At 40.3% G+C, this 7500-nt stretch overlaps 1 protein-coding gene across 5 annotated transcripts in view; it reads right to left on the bottom strand.

Annotated features, from left to right (window-relative positions):
* The window catches only part of LOC106876343 (uncharacterized), a 394374-nt gene that overhangs the window by 312382 nt on the left and 74492 nt on the right, over window positions 1–7500 (bottom strand). The window contains exon 1 of one of the 5 annotated variants that reach the window (XM_052968978.1): window positions 5567–5962. The exons of the other annotated variants lie outside the window; for them this stretch is intronic. The gene's annotated coding sequence lies outside the window, so the exon portion shown is untranslated. Of the gene's footprint in view, window positions 1–5566; window positions 5963–7500 lie in introns of those variants that run through there. 5 annotated transcript variants of the gene reach the window in all.

The raw sequence follows: 7500 nt of genomic DNA, 5'->3' as shown, positions 1-7500 counted from the left end.
CCGTTGATTACAGGACAAGAAAAGTTTCATGAAATCTACAGATGATGTTGTGCTGAATCAACTGCAAGCTGATTAACTGTCTGTCATATTGTTTCTATCTTCTTTTCAGCAAATATAGGCTGGGCTATTTGAGAATTAAGAATTCTGCCCCATGGATGCAACTAGACACATGAGACAATATGACGTATCAAACTCTTGATTAATTATTTTTGTTTAGCTCTGAGTCAGGCTCAAAATGAGGAGACTTATGTCAAGAATGATTCATCTAAGGCAATCTTATTTTTTTGCCTAGAAATAGTCTAATCCAGACAATATTATCCAGTCCTAGTATGTCCTTCCTTTTTCTAAGATGCTAAAGTATGATAACAGAGTGAGTTAGCTGCTATTTTTAGAAGGTTGTGTAACAACTTAATGGCAACACACACTTCTTGTGTGTATAGGCATATTATTCTTGTGTCTGTGATAAAGTTGTTGTTTCTGTTTCCTGCATGAGATCATCTGCGAGTGTAAACAGAGTAACCATGTTTACATTCACACGAACATTACTTCTTGTAGCTCTACACTTTCAATGTAGTTGAATAGAAACTTTCTCGCTCATAAAACAAGTAAGAGTCAGCAACAGGAAGATAATCTAGCCATAAAAACACAACCACAAGTAAGTATCAATCCAACCTATACCTATATATAATCATCATCATCACCACCATCATTTAATGTCCATTGTCGATGCTGGCATAGGTTGAATGGTTTGATCAGAGCTGGCAAGCTAGGGAGCTGCACCAGAGTCCAGTCTGCTTTGGCATGGTTTTTACAGCTGGATGCCCTTCCTAACGCCAACCACTTTACAGAGTGTGCTGGGTGCTTTTATGCAACCCGCACAGGCGCTTTTATGCGACCCGCACAGGTGCTTTTACATGGTGCTGCATGAGTGCTTTTATGTGGCACCACATGGGTGCTTAGTGCTGGTGCTGTGTAAAAAGCACACTGTAAAGCAATTGGCATTAGGGAGTACATCCAAACATCGAACCATAGAAACCTTGCCGAGGTACTGGAGACTAATGCGCCTGGCTAGATCTGAATGAGACAGACAGAGACATAAATACTTGAGGGCATGTTATCGCTTGCTTTACTGATATTTACATAATAATAATAATGATAATGATAATATATTGGCCCAGTCGGGTACAACCGTGTTACAAGCAGTATCATGCCAAATGTTCAAATATGGTGGCTAACTTGACATCTCAAGAGTCCAAGTTCAAACTCACCCAAAATGTTTTGAAGTCAACTTTGAACTTTGCCTTCCATTCCAAAATTGGCTATAAAATTAGTGATGCCAGTACAATATGTGTGTGTGTATGAGTGTGTGTATGAGTGTGTGTGAGTGTGTGTGTGTGTGTGTGTGAGTCTGTGTATGTGTGTGTGTGCGTGTGTGTGAGTGTGTGTGTACAAGAGTAAGACATATCTATTAGTGCATATCTTTCCATGTATATGTGTGAGAGAGAGAGAAAGAGTCAGCCAGAGATTTCTATGTGCATGTCCATTAGAGTATGCATGTTAAAGTGCACATGTCTGAAAATGTGTGAAGGTGTGTGAGTGCAGTGTGTGTACACGTATGCAGATACATGTGCACAACATAAAAAAGTAGTAACACTTGCAAAAAGTACCTCAATTACTAGTTAGCAGCAGCAGTGGTGGTGATGATGGTGGTTTTGTGAATTTAGTCAGATGAGAACAGAAATGAAAGAGGGCAAGGGAGTGAAAAACAGAGAGATTAATTTCATGGAAAGGAGAGAGGGGGTGAGGGGTGAGAAGGAGGTGGAGAGATAGACACAGGGGGAGAGTGAGAAACTATACTCAAGCAAGGTGCAAGACAGAAATAGAGAAGGAAAATTATGAAGGGAAATTGGCCAAGGCAGAAATGAATAAAAACTAAACTAAAATACAGAGACTGAAGAGAGAGAAAATAGGAGAATAAACAGACAGAAAGTGAGAAAGAATACAAGAAGTAATGATAAACCAAACTTTCCAGTAGTAAACATGGAGAGGCATACTATCACCAGCCCACAACCCTAGTCAAACACACTACCATCTGGTCCCTGGGTGCATATAGCAGAGTCCATTTTGCTGCAAGTATCCAGACCAGGTCTCCTGTCTATTCCTCCTCTCAATCTTTGTGACCCTGAAAATGATCATGGCTGTTGCCCATCCTCATCAATATATACTATCATCATCTTCATCACCACCAACACCATCGCTTTAACTTCCAGTTTTCGAAGGACTTGTCCAACTTATGCTGGCATGGGTTGGACAAGTCCTTATTCACAGCCAGAGGCCCTCCCTGTTATTAATACCAGTTTTTTTTCAAATAAGAGATCCCTTATTCCACACATCCTTGAAAGCACAGAGCTACAAGATGATTTAACAGGCAGTGTCAACATAAGAATACAGCACAAATGGTTTCATGCAAAGATGCAGAATGTAAACATTCAGGCAAGCATGCATGCAAGGACACACAGACACACACACAATGGTCTTCCATAAAGTTTGTGCCTACCAATTCCATTTACAAAACTTTGCTCAGCCAGAGGCTATAGTAGAGGACATTTAGCTATGTTTCCACACAATGAGGAAGAACTCAAAACCACATTGTTATGAAGAAAACAAAGTATTGACACAGCCACATCTATGCCTTCTTCAAGTTTACTGCTAACCAAACTGGAGTGGTCACTCTTTAGCTTCTTGTGGAGAAACTACTTTCTGTTCACTGTCAACACCCTCTGAACAGAGGACTTGGTATGTTGCTGATACACAAACATGCACTGAGGTTGTGGCATCTACAACAATTCCTACATGGTGTGTAGGTGTGGTGGCCCTTGTCAGACCTCTATTTACAAAATTCATCTCTTTGGTGCATCAAATGAAGACTAAACCGAGCATCTGAAATATCATCAGGTGCCCACAGCCCTCTATCAATTGAACTATGCTATAAGTGAGACTTCTAAGTTGTATAAAGGACTAGTGGTGACCTTTTGGGGGAAGCTGTAGAGGTCAATGAGAATCAACTAGTTAGTTGGTGCATGTACTTCCTCTTTCAGTGCACTTCTGACAAATAAAGATTATTATTATTATTATTATTATTATCACCAAGGTAGCGAGCTGGCAGAATCATTAGCATGCTTAGCGGCATTTTGTCAGTCCTTATGTTCTGAGTCCAAATTCTGCCAAGGTCAACTTTACCCTTCATCTTTTCATGATTAATGAAATAAGTACCAGTTATGCACTGGGTTCAATGTAATGGACTTTACCTTTCCCCCAGAAATTTCAGGCCTTGTGCTTATAGTAGAAAGGTGAACTGGCAGAATCATTAGCATGCTGGGCAAAAACCTTAGCAGCATTTCATTCATTTTTACATTCTGAGTTCAAATTCTGCCAAGGTTGACTTTGCCTTTCATCCGTTCGGAGTCGATAAAATATGTACCAATTAAACACTGAGGTTGATGTAATCGACTCATCCCCACCTCCCTCAAGCTGCACTTGTGGCAAAATTTTGAAATAATTATTATTATTTTTATTTGAATTGATAATATTGTCAGAGCATCAGAGAAAAACATGCCTTGTGATATTTGTTCGAGCTCTTTACATTCTGAGTTCAAATGCCTCTGAGGTCAGCTTAACCTTTCATCTTTTCAAGGTCAATAAATTAAGTATTGGTTCATCTCATAATAATGTGGGGGTTTTTTTATACGTCATTTATTTTTCAAAATTAAGATAAACAAAGTTCTTTTTTACTCTAAAATATACTCTCCTTCATTTTCTACAATGCTCTTCCATCTATCTGGTCAACTTGCAAGGCCTCTCTTCCAAAATTCACTTGTCCATGACGAAAAATACTCCTCCAGTATTGTTCTGACCTCATCTACAGAATTTATATTTTTTCTGTCCAAATGATCTTGAAGACTGCGGAATAAATGATAATCAGATGGGGCAATGTCCAGCGAATATGGTGGGTGGGGCATCGTTTCCCATTCAAAGTGCTCCAGCCTTTGGAATGTCACCCTCGCTGTATGTGGCCAAGCATTATCCTGATGGAAGAACACCTTTCATCTTGAAACCGTAGATGGTCATTTTTCTTCTAGCGCTGACTTAAACCACTCAAGCTGCTCACAGTACATCTCTTTTGTTATCGTTTGGCTTGAGTTTAAAAGTTCAAAGTAGACTAAACCTTTCATATCCCACCAAACAGTTAACAACATCTTATGTGGATGAAGACCTTCTTTAGCCTGGGGTGCCGGTGTTCCTCTTTTCCCTACCCACTGTCTTCAGCACTTGACATTTTTATAGAGAACCCATTTCTCATCACCAGTCACTATTCAGTCCAAATAAGGTTCATTCGTGAGACGTGACAGCAAAGAAGAGCATACATTCACCCTCTGAATGCAATTAGACTCGGAGAGTTTGTGAGGAACCCAGTGACTGAATTTGCTGACTTTTCCAATGGTTGAATGAGCAAATCCAAGCTTCTCTGCTAGATCCTCAACAGTTACAATGGGATTTTGTTCCACCAGAGTTTACAGGATGTCCTCGTTGAACTATACAGATCTTCCCGAATGAGGATCATCTTCCAGGCTGTGGTTTCTAGCTCAGAATTTCTGGAACCACCGTTGACACAGGCTTACGCTTATTGTCTGATCCCCATATATGCATTTTCCATTACGTCGTTGCCTTTATTGAACTTATACGGCAAAATATGCCAAATATGCTCCTTTGTCACTTCCATTATAGCTTTGCAAAAATAACTGTTAAAATCAAACCACACTCTTCAAAACTTGCACCAGGAATAGTTGATGTATGTAGTTTATCCCGTCCACCTCTGACTGAGTTCATGCAATCGAAAATACTACATTGTTTACGGAATGGCCCAATACATAATGGAATTAACTAACCCACTTCATTGCAAAATTGCTGTCTTGTATCTAATTATTATTATTACCATTATTATGAAGGTGCAAACTAGCAGAATTGTTAAGATACTGGACAAATGCTTAGCAACATTTTTTCTAGCTCTCTACACTCCGAGTTCAAATCCTGCTTGGGTCAGCTTTGCCTTTCATCCATTCAAGGTCAATAAAATAAAGTACAAGTCAAGTACTAAGGTCAATGTAATTGACTAGTCCCCACCACTCAAAACTGCTGGCCTTGTGCCAAGATTGGAAAGATGTATTGTCGTTATTATCTCGTCACTGGTGTCACATAAATTCACTGTGCCAGTGCTATGTAAAAACGACTATGCCGATGCCACGTAGAAGCATCTATGCCAGTGTTATGTAAAAAACACCCAGTACACTCTTGGCATTAGAAAGAGTATCTAGCCACAGAAACCATACCAGGATAGACAAATGAAACCTAGGCAGCTCCCCAAATGGCCAGCTGCTGTCAAACTGCCCAACCCATGCCAGTATGGAAAGCAACGTTAAATGGTTATGATGATGATTGCCTATGTTATTGATTTTGTCTTTCACCTTTCAGAATTGATACAATGAGGTGCCAGTTATGTACTACTTACTTAGACTTATGAGGTTCCACGTCAAGCAACACAGGTACTCCAACAGGATCAGTCAAGGGACACCTTCCATGTATCATTCCGTCATAGGTTTACCAGCTGAAGGTCACCGTCAATCATCTGGTGCCAGCTGATCATGGGAGAGACCATGAAGCTTCCGTTTAAGGACTACGATGGTCGCCAACATCAAAAGTCATAATCATTAAAAGTTATTACAGCAGTGGATTGGCAGAGCTGACAAAGCAGTGAACAAAATTCCTCAGTTTCATCCTCTTTGTGTTCTGAGTTCAAATCCTACCATTATCAACTGTACTTTTGGCCCTTTCAGGGTTGATAAAATAAGGTACTCTTCAAGTAGTGGTACCAGTATAATTAAGTGTTCCCGCCCAACAAATTTCTGGTTCTTGTGCTTGTTAGAAATTATAATCATCATCATCATCACAAGTCACCTGGGTACAAATTTGTTCTTTTCACAATGAGAAGTTGAGTAACAGCATGGTGGTGGTGGTGTTTCATAGTTTAGCCTCAGGTCAGCTCTAATCAAGTAGACCCCCATAATCAGAAGTCATTCAACCCATGACCATCTCATCTGACCACACTGTGCATCTAGAACTACATTATTACGTAATCCATTATAATCCTTTTTCAAAAAAGGAGGTGGCATTATTGGAGGGAAATTTGGCTACTATTTCAAGTTAGTCAAGCAACTGCAGAGTGGCTGATGGGGATCGTTAATGGTGGTGACCATAGTGGTGGTTACAGTTGCAGTAGTGATTGTCAGCAGAGGTGGTGATGGTGCTGGTGGCGTGTTAACGGTAGTAGTGATGGTATGATGGTAGCGGTGCGTTGTTTATAGAAATGGTGGTGATGTATTGCTAGTGATAACAGGGGTGGTGGAGACGTTGGTGCTGATGCCTTATTAATGATGAAGTAGTGGTGGTGGTGGTGGTGGTGGTGGTGGTAGTGGTGGTAATTAAGGGTGTTACCAATAGCAGTGTTGAGGATAGTATTGTAAATGATGGGGACGGTGGCGGTAACTGTTAACTATGATGAGAATGATGATGGTGATGATAATGTGTGATTAATGTCGTTGTTGTCATTCATCCCAGAAGGAGGAGATGGGGGTGTGGGGGTCCACTGTCTAAATACACATCTGATCGAAATCATTGAAACCATTCATGACCACCCTGTCTTTTTTCGTTAAAACATTAGGATCTATTAGAAAGGGAATTTAGGCTGCTGTTTCTAGCGAGTCAAAGCCACTGCGTAACGGCATCAGACAGTATATACATACATACATATAATGGCGATGTGTTTGGTGATAACAATGATGATTGTAGCTGGTGTTTGTTGCTATGGAGATGATAATGGCGGCAGTTGCGACGATGACGGTGTAGGCAACTGTTTACAATAATGACGAGAACAATGATAATGATAATGATAATAATAATAACAGCAGCAAAAGTAATAATGGTAGAGATGGCCATAGTTATTTTATATTTCATTATGCTCGCTTGATATATATACATACATATATATACATATATATGTGTATATATGTATATATATATTCATGTATTCTTCTTTTACTTCAGCATCTTCATACATCTTAAATTGATGTATTCAAACATACTTGTCGCAGTGATGCTACAGCAAACCAGGTTGCATGATGGTGATGGTGGCAGTAGTGGTAGTGGTGATGGCAATAGTAGTAGTAGTCAAGGTGGTGGTGGTGGTGGAAGTGGTTTTGGTAATAGTGGCAGTGGTGATGGTGGTGGCAGTGGAAGTGGTTTTGGTAATAGTGGCAGTGGTGGTGGTGGTGGTGGTGGTGGCGGCGGTGGTGGTGGTGGCGACGGCAATAACAGTTGTGAAGATGGCAGTGGTAGTTGTAGTAGCGATAGTAGTTGCAGCAGTGATGATGGTAGTTGAGGTGGTAG

The sequence above is a fragment of the Octopus bimaculoides genome, chromosome 6, assembly GCF_001194135.2.
Source record: "Octopus bimaculoides isolate UCB-OBI-ISO-001 chromosome 6, ASM119413v2, whole genome shotgun sequence".
NCBI lineage: Eukaryota > Metazoa > Mollusca > Cephalopoda > Octopoda > Octopodidae > Octopus > Octopus bimaculoides.
This window is presented reverse-complemented; position numbering and strand designations above follow the sequence as displayed.